Raw genomic sequence first — 23,809 nt, forward strand, 5'->3', positions numbered from 1 at the left:
TGGAATACCAGTGCTAACCCCCCTCTCATTCCACACACCTTTCTTGGTCAACCTTTAATATTAACGGTGACGAGGTTGTTCTTTGGTAGTCGGAGTAGGGGAGAACTGGAGAATAGAATAGTGGAGGAGGTAGATAGATAGAATAATAATAATAAATAATAATAATAATGGTAAAGCTGAGGTGATACAAGCAGGTAGATTTCATAGACTAAACGCCAACTAGACATATCTTTTTTAACACATACATAGATCGTCTCTGTTATTCATTTTAAGCTATTCAAATTAATACTTTTATTGTTTTAATAAGTCGTGTATTGATTTAGTTGTAATCAAATAATGAAATAACTTAAGTTATATTGAGTTGTAAAGAAAATATATCTTTATTTATATATATATATATATACACTAGCATCCCTGTCGTTCCTTCGCCTGTGCTATTTGGTTACTGGCTTTCCCGTCGCGGTCAGTTATTTTTTAGTTTATATTTTTAATCATCGAGGCAGATGCAGCCAGTCGCGTCGCACATATTGTAACAGTGGCAATGGCTGTTACGCTGAGCCGCCACACCGTACACCGCGAACCCCTTAAAAATTCGAAATTCAAAAAAACCCGAAAACGGTTTTTAGATATTTAAAGAGTTTTTGCAAGGCTAAATCTGTGAATATCTCGTTTAGTATAGTCGGAAATGGGGGAAATTTGTATTCATTATTCAAATTTTTTTGCATTTCTTCACCCCTTTTAAGGTCGAAGTTCGAAAAATCTAGAAACCGGTTTTAAGATATTCATATGACGATAACAAATTTCAAAAATTAAGTTCATTTTTTACTGAGAAAAAATCATTGAGAAATTAAAAAAAAAACAAAAAACTATTTTAACCCTTTAAATTCGGAATTTAAAAAGAGGATCTAGTAATTGGGTCTTATATATTCACATGAAGATTACTCGCACCAATAATCAAATCAAGTTGATACCTTCATTTGTTAGCGAGAAATTAAAAAAATATCCGAGTCTAAAAAAAAAAATCAAAATTTTATTTAATCCTTAACACGGAATTTCAAAAAAATCTAGAAATTGATTTTTGAATATTCACACACCATGAAGAGTACACACACCAAAAATCAAGTTGATATCTTCATTTGTTACCGATAAAATAAAACCAAATGTATAAAATTTCATTGTTACTCCATTTTAACCCTTTAAACTCGAAATTCCCCAAAAAATTCTTTTTTACTGTGCACTTACATCGTAAGAAGATACTCGTATATACAAACTTTCATCTATTTATCTTCAGTAGTTTTTATTGTGGGCGTTGATTATGAATCGCTCACGACATATTGTACGTTGTATAGATTTTTTTTAATGTTATCAGCCATTTTCATAATGCTGAAAAATCAACGCCGATAATACCTATTAAAAAATATTTTCCCAAATGAATCCGCATAAAATATATCGGGTGACTAAGACAAACCGATACAAATTAACATAGTGACGTCACTTATCATTACTTTTTTGAATGAAATGAAAATTTGAAAACGTAAATTAATTTCTCTATTTACATTAGCAAAAGTTTACACGCTTGCTAAATCTTTACAAAACATATTCGAAGTGAGAGCCGTACGCAGAGATGCCCTTTCGTTCTCCAGTGTTTTTATTGAAAATTATCGGACGCAAAACATTCTTGTTAATTCCATCGATGTTCGCCTTCAGTTCATCGATAGTCTGGAGAATTCGATTCGTAAAATCTAACCGTCAAATTGCCTCGAAGGAGAAATCTGAAGTGGACAGATCTTTTTTTTTTCTGTTTAGCCTCCGGTAACTACCGTTTAGATAATACTTCAGAGGATGAATGAGGATGATATGTATGAGTGTGAATGAAGTGTAGTCTTGTACATTCTCAGTTCGACCATACCTGAGATGTGTGGTTAATTGAAACCCAACCACCAAAGAACACCGGTATCCACGATCTAGTATTCAAATCCGTGTAAAAATAGCTGGCATTACTAGGACTTGAACGCTGGAACTCTCGACTTCCAAATTAGCTGATTTGGGAAGACGCGTTCACCACTAGACCAACCCGGTGGGTTGAAGTGGACAGATCTGGGGTACGCAAACTCCACCGCCCTCTGCTGTTAGATCATTCTTCTGTATAAGCCGCACGAACGCTAGGTAGTGAATCTGTTGTTTTACAGGTCGCTCCGTCTTATTCAAGACGAGCTTTACTCTTTTTTTTTTAGGATCTGTTAACAGAGTTTAAAATAGTTTGAAAATTTGCGGTATACTGCTATTTTGACAGTCCGGTTAAAAGATATTTACCCCTACACGATTAGCAGTAAGAGCACACCGTACACCGATTTTCTCATCGTGAAGAAGACGCTCAAACACCCGATGAGGATTTTCAGTCATCAGATACCTGGTATTGGCCAAATCAAAACTTCCAGATAAGTGAAACCGTTCCTCGTCTGACATGAAATAAGAACGTGATCCATCTGTCCATCGACAATGTTTTTGAGAAGCCGGTCGGATTATTTAAACGTTTCGGTTTGTTTGTTCTCTTAAGTTGTTGCGCAGTTGTTATACGGTTCGATTTCAAATTTCAATCGTGTAGAACCTTACGATAATATGTATTTTACACCGCTTTGTTGGGATAACTTGTTTATAGATTTTTGTTTATAGCCCCGTCGTACGCCATTTTTTAATAGAATAGTGTAAGCTACCTTTTGGCGGGAAACTGGCATAGAAATATTTTTCCGCGAATTTTTGATGCGTCTTTGAAGAGGATCCGGAATGCATATAAGATTTTACCATAATAACCCTTTCCTCGATCGAATAAGTTATTTTAGAAAAATACAGCTGCAAAAAATGAAACTATACTGTACTAAGTAAGAACGATTTACAGTTAACAACAATAGACAAGAGGAGTAATATACAAATATAGTAGTAATTAATACCGGCGCTTATATCATCAGCGTTAAAGGTGACTCAAATAACTGAACTTCGAGCCCGGCGGCGAGGGGGCATGGTCCGGTTTTAAGCTGCTCGCACGGTGTAACACATAAAAATAGCATTTTAGCCATTTATATCACAAAATCAATCACTCTTGATGAACTCTAGGTTATTCCTTTCATATAGATTTAATTTAGTATAGGTTAGCTGAAGGATAAAAAATAATAAATTTATGTAAAAATTTTCCGATCGAGTTTTTCTGTGACCCCAAATGACAAAGATTTTAATATTTTTGTTGCGTATAGACGGTGAAGTATTACCCTAATCGGTTCGAGTAAAACTAAACGCTTTATTAAAATGTACGGTACTTATTTACCTGTTTAAATATACAAGGTGCCGTAATCGTAAAGGTTGTTTGTCGATCCAAAAATCGCATAATTATTCCAAACAATAGAACACATCCCCCACGCCGGGTTTACTAAGAAGATTGTGTGTGGAATGAGGAGGTTTCCCGCCTTTTTTTTCCATTGAGCCGATTATACTGTTGCATTTCAGCACATAAAAACGAGGTAATTTTGAGTCCTAAAATCGATGTCTTCACTATTTACCCCCCAGCGACCGACTTTACAATGAACATCATTATTCTCGGAGAAAAAACTCTGATCGGTGTCATTTATATTTAAGTCGCCTTATACGCGTCTCGGTACATACAGAGGTTATGACAGACAGTGTGGAGTGTAAAGGGAATGTTTCCCTTTACAAACCGAAAGAATGCTACGTACGTATTGGTCTTATGTATGCTACGTATTGTTTCAGTCGGGAAAGAGTTGCGGTACGGAAGTGAAACTTGGATGTCATCTAGAGATCGAGATTAAGGATGATTTTAACAGTATTATTTAACAGATACACCAAACGGGATCGTCAAAGAAGTTTAGGTGTACGGTGAGAACCGATAAGTATTATTTAAACGATAAGCTAAAGAGGTATATATAAGGATCACTTAAGAAGTCCAAGGTTAAATAAACGATACCAAATGGCAACAAGAAGGAGCTTAGACCGTCCGATGAGAACGTTTAAAAAATCCAGTTTACAAGAATCGATTAGCGTAACGAGCAATATATCTTGTACTTGTGAGACGCAGATATTAAAGAGCTAGCCTCCGCGTGCGGGAGGTTGATAATTTGAAGCCCAACCTTTCCTGTATTTAATTTTTATTTTTATTTTATTTTAATGCTAACGACTTTTTTAAAACTCTTTCGGATATCATTCTATCGGGTTCAAATGCACGATTCGATAGGCCGGGTGGCCTAGCGTATCTGCAATCATATTTACTGAATTTCGTAGGAGTCGATTAACAAAAATACATAAGATTAAAGAAAATAAAACAATTCAAAACCCAAATTTTTTTTACATTTTTTCGAGTTAAATGTCTGTTTTTCTTGCCCCAAGTATATTGGTGTAAACGATATTTGAAAATATATTCGTATGGGGAAATGGAAACAGAATAGAAAAGTATAGTTTTTACTTTAAAAGCGTCAGTTGAAGTATCAACAGTATTTATAGATTTTACCTTGGACCCGATTTTCTCCCGGTATCCCGTTCTTTTTTCAATCGGGTTTATTTAATTTTTATTCGATGATGTTTCTTCTACTTTTTCCCAGAAATTAGAACGTGATCAGCGAAAGATAGTATGGATCAGATTTTCAGATTATTTAGATTACATTTCTATATTTTTCTCGGTTATCGACAAATAATAATTTTTCTGATCTTTCTAATTTTTCTAATTTTTCTGATTTTTCGGATCGATAAACAAAGAAATATTTATACCGCAACAAATAAATTTGTTAACTCTTTATTTTTGATTAAACATACATACGATTATAAAATTCAGTTTTAAATTTATTTTAGATATTAGTGACGTCATTTGAGTATGCTAAAATTTTTAATCTAAGCTTTTTGTAATATCGATGAGTTCACAGTACATTTAATTGTTATTAAACGGTTATTAGAATGTTGCATTTAAACTTATATATATATATATCGCCACATGAGCTTGAAGCTTGTATGTGGAATGTAGAAATGGATTTTTGTAGCGTATAAAAACGTCAGCTTGACTGGGATTCGAACCCGGAACCTCCGATGAAAGGCCGACAGGCTACCCACTCGCCACGAGTATCAGCATTTAAAAAGATTAACAAAATTTATTACGATTAGCTAATTAATTATAATAATTTAATTAAATATTAACTACTTGTTCTGGAAATGTTAACGTAAATTAGTTTTAAAATATATAATTTTTATGATAAATTTTACAAAATGACAAATTTTACAGTGAGTGTATTCAAATAATATTCGTTTCCGCCGATCATTTTTTTTTTTTTTTAATTCAAATTGTATAAAATAAATCATTTTTAATGACAGTCTTTTATTGCATGTTTATCTTTACCTTATAATGGTTCAACGGTGTCCTCAAATCTTGCAAACTTAATTAAACTCATTCCCCGACGTCATACGATGGTGAAAATTTTCACGCGGTGTAAGCCGGGCTGACAATAGAATATTCAATTCTTTATCTAATATATTTCTATACCTTGTATTACGAGTATATATATACATACAGTACAAGGGGAACATCTTAATGAAGGCAGCTGAATCGATAGATGTAGCTATCGATCGGCATCACTGCGTAGTGCAGATCTAACGAACAATCCCCTACCATCTGTATTTGTGTGTTTACGAGCTTATGTTTTGCGTAGCGTTCATTCGAAGTACACGTGTTATTTGGTGGCTTGAGGGATTTTTGTGATGAGGAACCTTTTTTGTTTTAAACCTCCGGGACCACCGTTAGGTATTGCTTCAAAGGATGAGACGGATGATTTGTGGTGTGTGAAAATGCCATGCCTGACCCCGATTCAAACCCGAGACCTCCGCATTAAAGCCCGAGACGCTACCGTTCACGCCACGGTGGCCGGGAGGAACGGTCGAGCTGAGACTGTTCAAGACTAAATTTCATTTATATTCATACATACAAGTATGATCTTCAATCATCCTCTGAAGTAATAATGTAAGGTGGTTCCGGAGGCTAAAACAGAAAAAGAGAGAGGTGGCTTTTTAATACCTTCTAATATTTATGTACGCTAATCGTTTGATTTATTTATAAGTAACCGGTATCATTTATAATAATGAAAACTAACTATCCAGTTACAGAATAAAGCCGCTTATAAATATCTTTCTATTTGCTAAAGAATTAAAACAACTAAAATTAAAAATTACTTGCTAGTTTAAATACTACTTATACAATTAAAATAAAAACAACAAAAATAGTGGTAAAATTAATACTATAAGAAGAAATTTTGTAACTTAAGAGAATTTAATTTGTTCAAATATGATTTCAGTTCTGTGAAGGAAATTTTTTTTTGTCTTCAGTCATTTGACTGGTTTGTTGCAGCTCTCCAAGAGTCCAAGAGTCATCTAGTGCTAGTCTATTCATTTCTGTATGCCCCCAACATCCTACATCCCTAACAATTTGTTTTACATATTCCAAATGTTGCCTGCCTGCACAATTTTTCCTTCTACCAGTCCCTCGCGACTATTCCAGGGTGCCTTAATGTGTGTCCTATAAGTCTGTCTCTTCTTTTAACTATATTTTTCCAAATGTTTCTTTCTTCACCGATTTGCCGCAACACCTCTTCATTTGTCACTTTATATACCCATCTTATTTTTAACATTCTCCTATATCACCGAATTTCAAAAGCTTCTAATCTTTTCTTCTCAGGTAATCCGATCGTCCAAGTTTCACTTCCATATAAAGCGACGCTCCAAACATATACTTTCAAAAATCTTTTCCTGACGTTTAAATTAATTTTTTATGTAAACAAATTATATTTCTAACTGAAAACTCGTTTCACCTGTGCTATTCGTGTGAAGGAAATAAAAAATGGAATAATATAATACCTCAGAAATTACTTGATGTGTATATATGTCTATATAACTAATGTAAAATTTGAAATTTTCATTTTATTATAACTAAAAAGTAGAAAATAAATCCTTCTTAAATTTTTAAAAACATGTTTTTTTTAATCTCAATCAAAATTCTCTGAAAGTAAAAAAAAAATAATTTTTAAAAGCATACCTTTCTTCAAAAAAAAAAAAAATTCGTATTAAAAAGTAAAAAATAATTTGTTTTCAAGAAAATTATTTTGAAAAGAATGACTTCAAGAAATTACTTTTAAAAAAATATTCTATTTATACAATGCGCCCACAAAACGGAACACAACGCTTTCCTATACAAACGCACCCACAAAACGATGCGCGCCCCACGCTTTTCTTTTAGTCATACATAAATACAAAATCTTTTAAAAGAACATTTTTTTGAAAGAAATTTTTCTAAGTAACTTTCTTGAAAACTACATTTTTCGTTTCTAGTGCGAATTGTTTTTTCTTTTGTTTTTATTTTTTGAGGAAAATAATTTTTTTTTAATTTTTAACAAATTTTGTTTTTACATTACTTTTTTTCTATAATGTTTGGATAGAAGTGGTTTGTTTAAAATTTTTATAATTTAGCAGATCTTTGTATTAATGATCGCATTTCAAATTTTCTTGTAGAAGGTAATGACTTCGAATCCCCGAATAGGCTTGACATTTTTCATGCGATAAAAAATCCGTTTGTTACAGTAAAGTGTAACCGGGCGGTTAGCCTATATTGGATAAAATAAATACATAATTTTTATTTAATTTATTCAGGGTTGAAAATATAAAATTATATAATGTAGATTTGAAGTTCTATAACGGTTGTTTAATTTACATTTCACAAGTTTCACTTCCCGGTGTTTTTCCGAATACCAAATCGTATTATCCTGTCCGTAACCTTCAATCACACTAAACGAAAAATTTCTTGATAAAATTGCTTTGCATTTATTTTCTTTAATTTTACTCCCTGAAATCTTTTACTTAAATTAATCTCGAGTATGAAAATTACAAACAAACAGTCCACAAAAGATAGGGGGAAGATACCCCCATTTTTGAGATTTCAAAATGCTAATTTTAATTATATTTTGAGTATGAGGATTTATTTCCTTAACTTTAGGTCGAAATTAAATGGATTTTTACTTCTTTATTCTTTAATTTTAGAAAGATAAATTATTATATTTCAATATTTTTTATTCACAGAATAAATTATATTTTTAACTCCTTTTCTTTGCTTGTATTTATTTAATTTTTAGTTTGTTTTATTTTGTTCTAAAACAATTTTGAGAAAATTGTGTCGAATTGTATTTATTTTAATTTTATCGCCCCGAAAGTGTACATAATCAAAAAAAGACGTTCACCAACAAGAGGAGCGGGTTAAACATTTTTTCTGTTAAGCTGATTTTTTTGTTGTAAAGTACATGATTATCTATTAAGTAATAAAAAACTATTCATAAACACCGGGGTGCAGCTCACAGCTCACTAGATATTTTAAATTAAGAAATCTCAAACATCGGTAAGCTTAGTACCGTGTAAATAGTTACGTTTAATCAAAATAAGTTCATTCTCGTTACAACAGTTTGTGTCGTTCACATGTAACTTAGAACACACAAATCTAGATAATTGAAACTAATTGAAGAAAACTGAGCTAGTCAAAGCAAAAGATTTTTTGTTTTAGTTTTATACGAAACGTTAAGATAAGATGAAAATATAGACTTAACCTCTTTACTACATAGATTTGGACTCTACGAAAAATTATGTCACCTACGTACGAAAATTGTAGCAAAAAATGTTCTATTAAAATCGCTAATAGCTTTAGAAGAATTCTGAATTCGATAAATAAAATTCGGCATTTTTTTATACTGAATTTTAACCGCATAAGTATTACAACCTAAAAAATTGAGCTGTAAAACACTGTACACTATTTCTTATTCGGTAATGGGAGTTACCTGTATAAATTAACGCCAATATTATTTTTAAATGTCATTTATTCAAATCGATCCGGCGGTTACATTTTTGGTTTCAGGTGTTTATCGGTTTGACATTCTGATTTATTCAGAGTATCTCACGAAGAAACGGAAAGAATTTCAAGACGCATTCTACTAACGGAAGAAAAAAGAAAAATGTTCTTTAAACATGGCTCCGGGAACGCTTTCTTTTCCAGTTACAGCTCGATGTAAAATATCTTGATTTTTGTTCAAAGGATAACATGATAATATAATATAATTTTTAGAACTTAAATTAACGAATATATTTGACGATTTCGTATGATTTTTGCCTTGAAAAATCGAATAAAACTCACCACAGACTTATCTGAAAGTAACGTCTGAGAAGATTATCGTAAAACACATAAAGTTTGTGTCGCAAAACACAATTTTTTATTAGGTTTGACAAAAAAGGCCGAAATTTGGCAGAAAAATTGTTCAGTTATAACTTTAAATCGAAATAAGAATCATTTTTAGCGGTAAAACTCGTCATCTTAAATCGGCTAATTTCGAAACTTAGGTTCAAATCCTAGTAACGGTAGTTGATTTTATTAGGATTTGAATATTAGATGGTGGATACCAGTCTTTTTTGGTGGTTTTGTGTGTTCAATTAACCACACGTCTCAAAAATGGTCGGTCAGGGTTTTTTCAAGATTACACGTTTACCAGTGCACTTACAGTTTCACTCCAGTCTCTGTTGACTTTAATCGATGATGCGACTGAAGTAAAAATATATTAAAAAAAGAATCATATTATATTGAAAAATATTTTAAAACAAAATTAAGTATTAAAAATAAAATCATATTACTAATTTCAGTTTGTACGTTCATGAAATTGAAAAATATATATTTTTAGGGAAATTTATGCCCTACTTTTTTTACGGTTTGGCATAACAGCTGATATGACACATTCTTTAAAATTATATTTGAGTGTCCGTATAGCGTTTTGATTCTAACAATTTAGTTAGTCTTTTTTACATTCCCATGGGCGGTTTCACGACAGAAATAAATATCAAATTTTAATTTAATTAAATGAAACTAACATTCCATTTTGGAAATATTTAAGCCGATGCGGATAAAATTGTTGATATTTCATAACTGGATTTAATCTTTCCTTTAAGCTGTTTTTGTCGATTCAGTTATCTTGTAGATCGTAATTTAAACCTATTCGAATTAAAATTTACTTTTCGTAGAAAGATGGAAAGTCTGAGACGTGATCAAAAGGGCTATGAAAAATAAAATACTCGGTTTTTGGCTACGGTTTTGTTCTTATGAGATGATCTAGGATTTACCAATATTATTTACTACTTTTTTAAATGTCCAGGAATCGTTTTTATTTGCTGAATTATATCTGTAGATATTTTTTAACAACCAATTCAACAGTAAAGTAAATCGGAATTGAAAAATCGTGCACACATTTATTGTGCAGCCCTAGTTTACTTAGAACACGATAAGATATTTCTGGAAACTAGAACCGTAAATTATGATAACTGCCATATAATTACGTGTTAAAAGCCTGTATTTTTTTTTTCAGCTTTAATCGATAATGAGTAACCAGAATTTCTCGCTATGAATTTTCAGAATTTGTTATTAAAATATTATTAAGGCTATTAAATAATAATTATTATCATCAAGGGGAATTGTTGGAATTGTCAAAAGAAAATTTGAACGGTTGAATCGCCTCTGGAACCGCTGCTGTTACTATATATCTCATTTAGAAGGTCTCTAACGCTTTCTTAACGTTGGTATATACTTTTAGAGTATTAGGACTGAGTAAACTATGTTCAGAGTATCAACAGACTATGCAGCGGATTTGGACGGACGCAGAATTAGTGAGGATAAATTCAGTCACGCGTCAGTAAACTGGTGCCGAGACTCGGGAGGTAATAATACTGAAAACATAATTTTAAGAGGAAATTTTCTAGAATCGGTCAGATTGAGACATTTAAAAATTATTTTTGCCAGTGAGAACTAGCGTTATTGTGTTGACAAAAAAATGTTTATAGTATTTTATACTTCCGCTCGGATCATCATAATCGACTGAAAATGATTATCGTAATCGATTTGCTCTTCGTAGCATCGACGCTAACATTTGTAGTCGACGTATTTCGGAGTACTTCCATTCTCAAAACTACTTTTAGCACCGAGTCTTCCTGAGTCGGAATAATACGGTATATGATAAATAGCGATGTTAAGCTCCTCCCACTTCACACCCGTACTGTCATTGTCTCTTCTGCTTTGTCACTCCTCCTCTAAAGGTTATAAATTTTTTTAAACTGTTCCCTTTAATTCTTTATTTTGAAAATTTAAAATTTTTAAATAGTAAAACGGATGGAGTGTTTATTTTTTTCATTAATTATCTTCTGCCCTTTTAATTTTATACCGAATATTTGCACATTCTCTAGAATTTCTAAACCCCTACTTTTCCTTTTTCTGCATAATGTAATATTTAAAATTTGATCGTTCCATCGGGAATTTGCCCTTCTTCCATCGATAATATATCTATACTATTACAAAGAGGAAGGGGTTTTGGTTTGTTCGTGATGAACAAAAAAACTACTTGATCGATCGCAACCAAATTATTACCCGTGGTTCTTGGCATAACAGAGAATGTTTTTAAATATATTTAATCTCAAAAAAGAACCAACCGATCGATTGTTCTAAAATTTCAGGATACATTCTTGTTATCCCAGGGAAGGTTTTAAGCAATCTACCGACTTCCTAGCACCCTTGAAGGTTAAGATATTAAAAATACTCATTAGAGGGTCGAAGTTTTGAATTAAATATATTTGTTTAAGGAAAAAATAGATTATATTTTACTATAGATTAGATTTTTTAAATTCATTATTATATTTCTGCCGCCACGGCAAAAAATAAGTTATAAATTTTTCGTATCAAAGGTGTGTGTACTTTAATTACCACAGTTACTATTAGCGCCGGTCCCCTGGAAAATTGGGAATGTGGGGTAGGCCCTGAGAGGCCCGAAGGAGGCTGCGGGATTCGCTTGGACTGACCTGAGCCCCGACAGTTCAGGTTCTGTCTAGATAAATCGGCTTTTTAAGGTATAATGCTTTTCTGTGTTATACATTGTTACGTAAATGGATTGAAACGGACAATAATATCGATTGTATGTTGGGTTATACGTTATTTACATCTTTATTATAATCGGTTTAATTATTCGATTCTTTTTGACCCGCTTGGAAAAAGTTATGTATACATTTATTCCTTCTCATTTTATTATCGGTTAGAATTTTTTTTAACGATAAATAAATCAATATTTAATTTTTTGTATAATTTTAAAAATCGCCTTCTCAGCAAACCGACATTTGTATTCTCATAACTGTCAAAAAAATACCACAAATGTAAACGGATAACCGAGAACTAATTTCGTTAAATCGAATTATAATTATTTTATAATTATAATTAATGAACAAAAAGACACATTATAACATGATTTAAGAGAACGAATTTACCCGTACAAACGACATCGTCGTCACGGTTCCTTGCATGTACGATGATATTTAAACAAACAAACAAACAAGAAAGTATCACGCTGCACAGATCATGATGTTTTATAATCTTACTTTTGCACGTCAGTTGTTATTGTTACGCCAACATCAACACACTGTTACTTCAACGGTTATTTCATAGTACCTAGTTTTCTATAATAATTCTTATAAGCTATCTCTATTTATATCACAACGACGTTGTAGTTCAAATTTATCTTAGATTCCATCGGTACTATTCAGATAATCTATATTAATGTAATAAAAATAAATAAATAAAAACAACTTTATTTTATCATTGCAAAATCAGTGTAACTGATTTCTGTAGATATTTTACTTTTTACAATTTTATCTGGCTTATTTTCTTACAAAAATGCTATATACTATGCTATACAAATGTATATACCTTCAATCAAAATTAAAACCGTTTGATTTGAAATAATAGATTTTGAATCTCATAAATTATATTTTTTCATAAATTTATTGGATAGCATTTTCTGTTTGAATCATCTTACATAGCAATCATTTTATTCATTTGTTAAATTTTCTGTCTTATTAAGAATATTTTTTTTAAATCCTCCATTTTTTGTTGTATTTTTTCAAATTTCGAATGTACATAAGTTGTTACGATTACTAAAATTTACTTAAAAAAATGAAGTAATGGAGACGATAGTTTTGTTAAAAGAATGACCAGTTTTTATACTGATGGTTTCAATTTACAGTCTTGATGCGTTGTACGAGAAATTAAAAAAATTTCATCAGTGATTAAGTCGAATAAGTGCAATCGAGAGGATGAATAGTGAGTGAATTTAAAAAAAAAATTTCTTTCTTCAGTCATTTGACTGGTTTGATGCAGCTTTCCAGGCTTTCCTACTTAGTACTAGTCGTTTCATTTTGGTATACCCCTTAAACCCTACATCCCTAACAACTTGGTTTCCCATATTCCAAACGTTGCCTGCCTGCACAAATTTTTCCATCTACCTGTCCCTTCAATATGAAAGCGACTACTCCAGGATACCGTAAGATGTGGTCTATAAGTCTTTCTCTTCTTTTAACTATATTTTTCCAAATGTTTCTTTTTTCATTGATTTGCCGCAACATCTCTTCATTGTTACTTTATCTGATTTTTAACATTCTCCTATAGCACCGCATTTCAAAAGCTTCTAATCTTTTCTTCTCGGGTTCTCCTATCGCTCCTGTTTCGTCCATCTTCAGTAATTCTACTTTCCAATTAACAAAATTCTTCTACCACTGTAATCTTTTCTCGTCCATTTTTTATATTTAGCGGTCCATCTACTTTATTTATACTACATTTCATTAATTTCGTTTCGTTCTTGTTTATTTTCATGCGGTAGTTCTTGCGTAGGACTTCCTCCATGCCATTCATTGTTTTTTCTAATTCTTTTTTACTCTCGGCCAGAATTACTATATCATCAGCAAATCGTAGCATCTTTATCTTTTAACCTTGCACTGTTACTCCGGATCTAAATTGTTCTTTATAACTTCATAACTGCTAATTCTATGTAAAGATTAAAAAATAACGGGGATAGGAAACATCCTAGTTACTCCTTTCTTTATTACTGCTTCTTTTTTATGCTCTTCGATTATTACTGTTGCAGTTTGGTTCCTGAAAATGTTAGCGATTTTTCTTCTATCTCTTAACGTGAACCCAAATTTTGTTAATATGCTGAACATCTTATTCCAGTCTAGGTTATAAAATGCCTTTTCTGTCTATAAATGCCATTTATGTCGGTTTGTTTTTCTTTAATCTTCCTTCTACTATTAATCTGAGCGCTAAAATTGCTTCCCTTTTCCCTATACGTTTCCTAAAACCAAATTGATTTTCTCCTAACACTTCTTCCACTCTCCTTTCACTTCTTCTGAACTGAATTCTAGTCAACATTTTTGATGCACGAGTAGTTAAGCTAATTGTTCTGTATTCTTCACCTTTATCTTCTCTTGCTTTCTTTGGTTTCATGACAATAATACTCTTTTTGAAGTCAGACAGAACTTACCCTTTTTCGTAAATATTACCCACCAGTTTGTATAATCTCTCTACCGCTTCTTCACCTGCACTACGCAGTAATGGTTTTGTTAAACTTGCGAATTAGCAACAATTCGTGGGCCGACTCATTTTTATGATGAAGCAACCACGAGTTGTCTTGCCAAAGTTCAGATCTCTTCTTGTTGACAAATTCGCGAAAACGTCTGGTATTTTGGCGTTGACTATGAGGAAAAACTCATAGGGAACAATGCATTTGATGTCAAAAGAGACAGTCGAAATCATCTTTGTGTTTGATGATTTTCCAACACATCAATCTATTCACTCATAACTCATCGTCGTCATCAAGAAGGTTTCATAATTTGCACCATTCAGAGATTAATGAATAATCGCTACACGATTGTCTTTCTCCTAACTTTTGTTAGGTAGTTTCGGAATGAATTAGACAGCTACACGATGCATTTCTAATTTTTTTTAGGGTTTTACTACATGAGCTCACCGAAATCTGTCTCTATTCTTACCTCGTAAACTGTTAAATCTCGATTTGATTTCAGCAAATCGTCCGATGATGTCAATGGCTTTCATGGATGAGCATTTTCTTTAGTAGATTCTTCACCGCTTTTAAATGTCTGAACTACTCGTAGCCTTATAGCCGGCTCACAGGATATTTTCCGTAAGTTCTTGAATAATTTTATGCGTTTTAGAAAATGTTTTGCCCGATTTAACAAAAAAATTTCACCCTGACTTTCTATTCGTGAAAGGTCTCTCATCCCCGGCCTCCGTGGCGCGAATGATAGGTCTCGGCCTTTCATCTGGAGGTCCGGGGTTCAAATCCCGGTCAGGCATGGCATTTTCACACGATAAAAATCATTCATCTCATCCTCTGAAGCAATACCTGACGGTGGTCCCGAAGGTTAAAAAAAAGAAGGTCCATTACAAAAATCCCTGAAGCGATCAAATAACAGGTACATGTACTTCGAATTAGCGCTACGCAAAAAGTAAGCTCGTAAATATACACTTACAGATGGTGGTGGATTGTTCGTTAGATCTGCACTACGCAGTGATGCCGACCGCACGCCTTAAAATATAAGTATCGGTTAAAAAAAGTACAGTTTTTTTTGAACAGACTTATTAAAATTCTGTCTTTCTTTACATTATTTCAAAAGAACAGAATGAGTTGTAAGCATTTTTCATTTACTATGCATGTTTCCACATTGGATATCTTATGGGAAAATCTTCATATTTTGGTAGATTCTCGACCACTGTTAAAACGCCCACATTTATATGTGGGGAGCTCAAAGAGTCCTCCCCGTAAGCTTCTTAAATCATTTTGTATGTTTCGGTAAATTTTTTGCCAAGTTTAGCACAAAATTTCACAATTATTTATTTTTGTAAGTCACTCGCAGGAAAAATCACTCGAAGCACTAACCAACACCTATTTCGAGTGAGAGCTACGCAAAATCTAATCCTCTTAGACACACACAGATGATGATGGGTTGTTAGTATGCAGTTATGTTAACCGCACGTCTCAGAATTTCTCTATACGTATCAGAGAAAAAAAATTTGATTATTTTTTGAACAGATCTCGTGTTTCGATGTAGCTAATAGAAGCTACTCTTCTTCGATGGTATAGTTGCAAACGTCGTCTTTTTTTCTTTTTATTTTATTCTTCTCCTCCTCTACTGCCTTATCCTTTTTCCTCTTTTTACTCTTCCTTGTACTTCATTCTTCTTCACATCCACTTTTGCCGTCTTCTGTTCTTTTTTCATCTCTTCCTTTTATCGTCTCCTCATCTTTGGCTTCTTATCTACTTTCTCTCTCTTCACTTCTTCTCATGGCTTCTTCTTTTTCTTCATCACCACTTTCTTTTCTTCTTAGTTACCGCCTCCTTTCTTGCCCTCCTTCCTCTTCTTCTTCTTATCCTTCTGCTTCATTTTAATATTTTAGCGTAGCAGTTCGATTATAGTTTTAACTTATAAGAAATGAGGATATTTGAGGATTAAAATTATTTAAATGGTACGCTAAAATTCGGAGTGTCCTTTCTATTTACATAATTTGCACATATTTTGAAATATTACTTAATATTTTTCTCCAATAATTATCATTTCTTTGATTGAAAGCGATAGTTAATTTTACAATAAAATTATTACTTATTAAATTTCGTATGAGATTATTAATTTAAAAAAAAATAACATACTTGTGTTGATTCGGTTTACCAATAATCAAATATTTAATTCAATTTTAATGGATTTACAATAATTAATTATCATTTACGTAAAAATTAAATAAATTTATTTCTTTTTGTTAATAATGAAAATATGTAGCTTTATAGTATTTTAAGAATGTAGTTTAGTCGATAATTTTTACCTTGTAACTATATGTAATAATATATGTATATATTTATAAATAAATAAAATATTTTATGTTTTAGTAACCCGTTTTCCTTGTACTGCCAGCCACGCCTTTGTTACGACCGTCACCCCGTAGCAATGACCACGTCCTATTTGATTCTTCATTTAACAGGTAGCTAAGCTAAGCTAATAGGTAATTGTTTATAACTGTTGTTATTTTATGCACGTTTACTAAGGTTTATGTGTGTGTGGGGGGAGGGGCGCGCGCACGTGTTTCTGTTGAAACTCTGAGAGAACGGTTGTTCTGTTTCACTTAATGTACCATTTCTTGACTTACATTTCAAATCATCCAATTTGACTTAGTAATGCTTTATTTGGTAAAGAAATTATGTTTAAAATATATGGTATATTTTACTAAAACAGCCCAATCAGTCATAGAGGTGTAGATTTACGTTTAAGAAACATAAAATTTGGACAAATGATAAAAAGATAATTCTTGACCTTTGCTTATAAGGTTTTTACTCGTACAGATGTTGGGAATATACTACCGTAATATTGGACGCCCTGTTATGTACTATTTCTTCTACTTAACAGAGAAAAATTTCTTGTTATTTATTAGAGTAATTATAATGCCCACCTAGTTAAACGAATGGGAGTGGCCGTAGCTTTAATGCAATTTGGATTATTGAGTAATAATTTACTTTTCTGAACTAAAAATGCTGTAGTATTCTGTTATAAACTTTTTCGCGTGTAACTAATATCTTTAGGATGATGTATGAAATATTTTTATTTAAGTAAAAAAAGAAAAAGAAAAAATTACAATAATTTAAAAGTAGAATTAATTTGAAAGGACCACCGGGATAGGTAGATATCTACTCTATTATATATGTATACAAAAATAATATTCATATGGTAGTAGGCTTAGATATGAACGTCCAATTTATTTTAATTTAATCTGGCGTTGCCGTAGTGATATCCGCACAATTAATAACTGTCCATTGTTTTTGTCTTCTTGTCACTGTCTTCTTGTTCTTCTTCATTTACCCTTCGTTCTTTTTCGTTGGGGTTTAGAGATTAATCGTAAGATAAAAATTTCATTACGATTCAATATGTAAATTTTTTAATATTGATAAAGTTTCTACCGTGTATGTACTAATGATCGTTTTAAATTTCTTATATATTAATCTTAAATTCGGGATCCTTAAGATACTTATTTTCGGCTTAAATTTTAAAGGAGATTAAATTATTTACGGCGTCACCCGACTCTTTAAAATTTAATATTTATTTATACCATATACATTTACTGGAAACAAAAATAAAATTAGTGAAGATATAGCGACTCATTCGTTTTCACGCTTTTATGTTTTTACTAATTTACTTATACTTATATCGACATAAAAAAATAACTTAACCCCTGTTTATATAGGGGGTTTATATATATAAATATATATATATATATGTATATATATTTACTTTTTTACATTCAAGCTGTACCTTTTACTAAGTGTTTCGATTCGATGATTTTTTGTTAGAATTTTTTTTTTTTCATTTAAACTTTAAAGAAATTTCCTTAATGAATAATTGCGTGGTCAAATTAAACGATTGGAATATTCTTTTTTATATCACTGCGTGTATAAAAATTTGCTACATACTGTTAAACGATCACCAAAAGTATATTTAACATGGCGGTGCTTTTCTTTAGAACAACTTGAAACGTAGTTTGTAAGCACGTATCTTTTAATTTAAATGTCTGGAGCAGAAAACCACTAAACGTATGGGGTAGAAACGGCAAATTTGCAAAAAATAAGTAATAAAAGTAAATAATTAACCGACTGAAAATGTTACAGTTGCCAGCAGTAGGAAAAACGTTGACCGGGTTGGTCTAATGGTGACCTCGTCATCGCAAATCATTTGATTTCGAAGTCGAGAGTTCTAAGGTTTAAACCCTAGTAAAGGCACTTCCTTTTATACGGATTTGAGTACTAGATCGTAGATACCGGTGTTCTCTGGAGTTGGGTTTCAATTAACCACACATTTCAGGAACGGTCGACCTGAGACTGTACAACACTACACTTCATTTACATTCATACATATCATCCTGTGAAATAATACCTTACTGTGGTTCGGAAGGCTAAACAGAAAAGAAAGAAACGTACGATTGACCTCGGGTAGGAATTTGAAGCAAGGGTTTTTTTCTTTTGAAACTGATAGTTCTTGCGAGGATTTCCATCATTAGAGGATTGATGTAGGTTTATTTTTTTTACGGTTTTTTGAGAATGCTTAGGTCTACTATTCATTTTAACGTGCTTTTAACGTTTTCAGTACTTGAACCGGTGATCATGTTTCTCAATAATCCATTCACTTCCGTTGACTAACTTGGAAATAAGGTGTGTGAAATATTCGGAAAGTATAAAATTGAAAAATTAGAAATGGAAATTTTAAATTTTCAAGAAGACCTTTCTCTGAAATCCTCATTTTCGACATGTAGCAATAATATATGAACTATGGTGGACAGAGAAAAATACCCCATTCTCCTTAGTATTGCACTGAAAATGTATTCGTGATTTGGTTCAACGTATTTTTGTAAAGTTACATTTTCATCAATAAACATTGTCAAAAACAAGTACCGATCCTGCGTGACAGACTTCCACCTTGACGACGCGTTAAGAGCAACTTGTTCCAGCTGCACACCAGATTTTCATCAACTTGCAACAAGAATGCAGTGCTAAATTTCACATTAATTATGCGGTTAGTAAATACAGTTAATTCTTGTTTCAAATGTTTTCGTCGTTATTACAATTTATAATTATTATTGATTTTGTTAGTAGCGTGGAGATAGTTGAAACGAATCCTGGCGCCCGTTCAACCTTTGTGATCATTCAGATGCGTTCCTAGTTGTAAAAAGGTTGGACAGCTCTAGCTTACAGTATTAAGAAAGTAGCATGTTTCAAATGCAAAACGATTAATTTTATTTTATTTTGTTTTTGTTTCTCTTTTGCTTTTCTGTTTATATAGAATTCAGTTCTGCGGTTCTGCTTCTCGGTACGCTTCTTTTGGCGTGTATCGTGTGTTTTGTTTCGCAGTCGATTAATGTACGATACGATATTTTGTAAAAGGTCTTTATCGTGGTTTACAGTTCAAACTTTTTAAAGTAGTTCTTTCGCGGGCGATCAGGTACGGTTGAATTTACGCGAAATTGTAAATAAGTTGTATGATTTCACGAAGAAAGAATCTTTAACTGTAGGAAAATTAAAATATGACAAGCATTTAATCGCTATACAAAAGTGTGAAGAGAGAACTGCAGCTGCCTGTGGCGTTTCTAGGACTCGGGTTCAGAGCCTAAGAAAGACAAAAATAGAACTTCCTCTATCCGAGGGGCCAGAATGTTCGTTCATCACCCCGAAAAGAAAACGCTCTAAATCGGTTACTGGATTAGATGATTTTGATAATAGTGTGGTTAGGCGAACTGTGAATGAATTTCACTAAAAGATAGGGAGGCTGCCAATAGTTAACAGATTCTGTAAAGAATTGAAAATTAAAATAAATTTTAACGGCAGTGAAACTAGTTTAAAAAGAATGTTGAAAGAATTAGGTTTTAAGCGGCGCAAAACAGAAAACGAGAAGAAAGTTTTAGTTGAAAAAAATTATATCAAGGAGAAAAGGATTTCATATTTGCAGGCGATCAGTGATTTAAAAAATGTAACCGGCGATCGTATACTTAGATAAATCCTGTATTTTATCATCTCATTCAACGGCAAAATCATGGGCTGATGACAGCGGTGCAGGACTTCTCATTTAGCGATAAATAAAGATGAAAGCTTAATTATAATTCACGCCGGAGCAGAAACGGGCAGCTGAATACTAAAAATTATTTGACACGGACTGAAGAAAAATTAATTGCTAATCTTCCTCCTGAGTCTGTAGTAGTTATTGACAATTCTCCGTATCATAATTCCCTTTCCGAACACCTTCCAATGTCAACAAGCAAGAAACGAGACGTTACTGTTTGGCTACAGAAACATCACATTCAATTTTCGTCTCAAATGCTTAAGCCATATTTGTGTGAAGTAATTAAGTCGAACAAAAGTAACAGGAAATATTCCGATTTGGCGAAATGTTGGATAGAAGTGGGCATCGACTTCTGCGGCTTCCACATTACTATCTTGATTTCAATCCGAGTCGGTACGGTCAGAAGTAAAACTACATGTTGCGAGCCGCAGCACTACGTTTAAGATGTCAGAAGTGCAGAAACTGTGTGAAGATAAAATGAATTCGATGAGCGACAAACATAGGAAATCTTACTGTGAAAAGATTAAAAAAGTCAAAGATGAATATTGAAGCCAAGAATCGTTAATAGATTCTGAAACAAAATCTTTCATTGTCTTTATGTAATTACAGTGATAATTACCCTGAAGATAGTGATGACAGCGAAGAGAGCGTTCTAGCTGAGGAATTAAACGGATAATTCATTTTCCAGTAATAACCATCTATCGCAATATTTACCGTGTAATTATTAGTAGATAATATTTTGTCATCCGTTTTGCATTTTACAGTGTACAGTACAGAATTAGCCGACTGTATTCCATTTCAAAATTGTTTTATTTATTTGTTAAAAATAGAACAATTATTTGGTAAGGGGGATTAGTAAGAGCGAGGAACATATTTCTACGTCGGGTAGTAATCGTCGCCATTCCAAGCTCGCCGTTACTTAGCGGCGACTGTATTTTACGATAATGTATATTAGTAATATTGTATAATAATATACAAATAGATCGGTTTCTATTACCTTACATCGGCAGACATCGAGCTCTTATGATGACAATCGCTATTTAAGACTAACACGAGTTTACAACAGTAGTTGTATAAAGACAGATTCAGCTAAAAGAAAAAGAAAGTTGAAACAGTTGAAGAGTTTAAAATAATTGTATTAACTTTAACAAAATGTACACATATATTCGCAAGGCATACGTACAAATTCTTTTAACTCAGATTTTAGTATTTTTGAACCGAAGAGAAGTCAGGAAGTCGTAAAATATAAATTACTGCAGGGTAAAGTATTTGGTTTTTTTTAAAATAAATAACCGTATTCCTTGTAATCAAGTGAAAGCAACATAATATTCTTCAAAGAATATATCTACAAAAGAAGAAATTACTCGGTTTAGATAACAAACAACGTTTTTTCGCCCAGAACCCCCCCCCCCCTCAAAAAAAAAAGATTGTTAATTTGTATCGAATTCAGAAATAAATAAAAAAAACCTGATTTACGAGTATCTTATTTAATAAACAGCTGCTTTGAAAGTAGACCGCTACTGAAATTGTAAAAGTACAATTTCCAGTAAATAACACAGCGTTGAACGTTTATTAGTAATTGTTTGCAAATCCAAGCTATGGATTAATTGATTTTACTAATTTTCACGATCAAATATCAATTAACCGATTTAACAGAAGCACTATGTTAACGTTGCCTCTAATTATTATGAAAGTTTCAGTTATAGTAAAGCGGTTCCCTACAGTTAATCCGCGATTCAAATTTCAAGTTTGTTTATTAATTAACCAAACGTAACGTATTTTTTTATCCAAACTTATCTACGATTTCACGATTTTTTAATTAATAGATATTTCGATCGACCGAATCGATGATATAAAATAAATTATACGACCTTCGAAGCTACTGTGCAATATTTTAAAAAGTAAAAAAGGATTATGTCGGTAGAAAGTTTGGCCTACCACCAGATCGTAGACATAATCCGACCTCTGATGTTTGATTTCAGCGGTCGGTTTTAATTTTTCCCGGTTGAACTATATATATTCAGAGAAAATAACGAATGACCAAATGCAGTAAGACATATTATTATTTAATATTTACGAGTATTTTATTTTACTTCGTTTGGACCATCTATATATAACATTAAAAAACAGCTTTACGTTGCGTTTTGTTTACTTTCCTACCAGTGTTTTTTCATTCTTTATTTAACTTTATTTCTCTCTTTTCCTTTTCCTCTTGTTTTTTTCTGAAAACCCTTGAGATTATTTATTTTATTATTGAAGGTATTTTGGTTTAAAATTTCTTCTTCTTTAATATATAATTTCTTACGATCTTTTTCGATTTCTTGAAACCGGTTAATTTAGAAAGATAATAAAAGATTCTTTTTGTTAATCTGTCGTCCTACTTTTTTTTTAAGCGTTCGGAAAGCCTCACCTTTTTTTCATGTAGAGTCCGTTATTTTTTAAAATTTGCGATAAATTTCTTCATTTGATCTTAAAATATTTTTACATTTAAGTCTTAAAATTTTATTTTATTTTATTTTTTAATCGGTGTTCCAAACTCGGTTTTGTTTTTGCTGTTATCGTTTCTGTAGCACATAAACGTTCTGCTTTAATGGTTATGTTATTTAAATTTTGAGTTAAAGTTAAGGAAGTTCTTTATTATTATATATTTATTAATGTATAGTATATATACTTATATATATATATATATATATATATATATATATATATATATATTTACGGAATGATCCGGGACGTATTCGCTGAACTTCAGGAACTGATTCAGGGCACAAAAATGAGCAAGAACGTTCATCAACGTAAGTCCTATTTTGCTATGTTTTCCTTCTGGACACCATTTTGTGATTTTCAACAAAATAATTATTTCTCAGGAACGGATAAGCCTACTGCTTGAATTAAATTTGACAGATCTAAGACTAGGGTCTGATTCTAAAAAAATAAAAAAATTTGAAAACTTCACATTCAAAAATTTCAAAATGACGGCCACATTAATTTTTATTTGTTTGATCAAATTTTTACTTACAAAATTTATTGAGATTTCATTTTAATAAAATTTGTAAAAATCCGTTGACAAACAATCGAGTTATTGCAGACAATTAACCCGGCAGTACGTTTGCGAACTGTAATACAAGCTGATAATAATTTTTGGTCTCTTTTTATTTATTTTTTTTCACTAAAAGTAATGAGAATTATTAATAAATAATAAATTAATAAAAGCATGTGTTCGAAAACCCTTTGTTTTCGAATTACTTCTATCGAAATATTTCGCCTT

The 23,809-nt window shown here is 32.0% G+C and overlaps 1 long non-coding RNA gene across 1 annotated transcript in view; it reads left to right on the forward strand.

The window, feature by feature from the left end:
• The first annotated feature begins 16,811 nt into the window (after nucleotides 1–16,811).
• The window catches only part of LOC142332002 (uncharacterized), a 54,791-nt gene continuing 47,793 nt past the window's right edge, over nucleotides 16,812–23,809 (forward strand). Inside the window, exon 1 of the long non-coding RNA XR_012758117.1 lies at nucleotides 16,812–16,924. This is a non-coding gene — a long non-coding RNA (uncharacterized LOC142332002). The remainder of the gene's footprint in view (nucleotides 16,925–23,809) is intronic.

Source organism: Lycorma delicatula, chromosome 11, assembly GCF_047948215.1.
Source record: "Lycorma delicatula isolate Av1 chromosome 11, ASM4794821v1, whole genome shotgun sequence".
Classification (NCBI taxonomy): domain Eukaryota; kingdom Metazoa; phylum Arthropoda; class Insecta; order Hemiptera; family Fulgoridae; genus Lycorma; species Lycorma delicatula.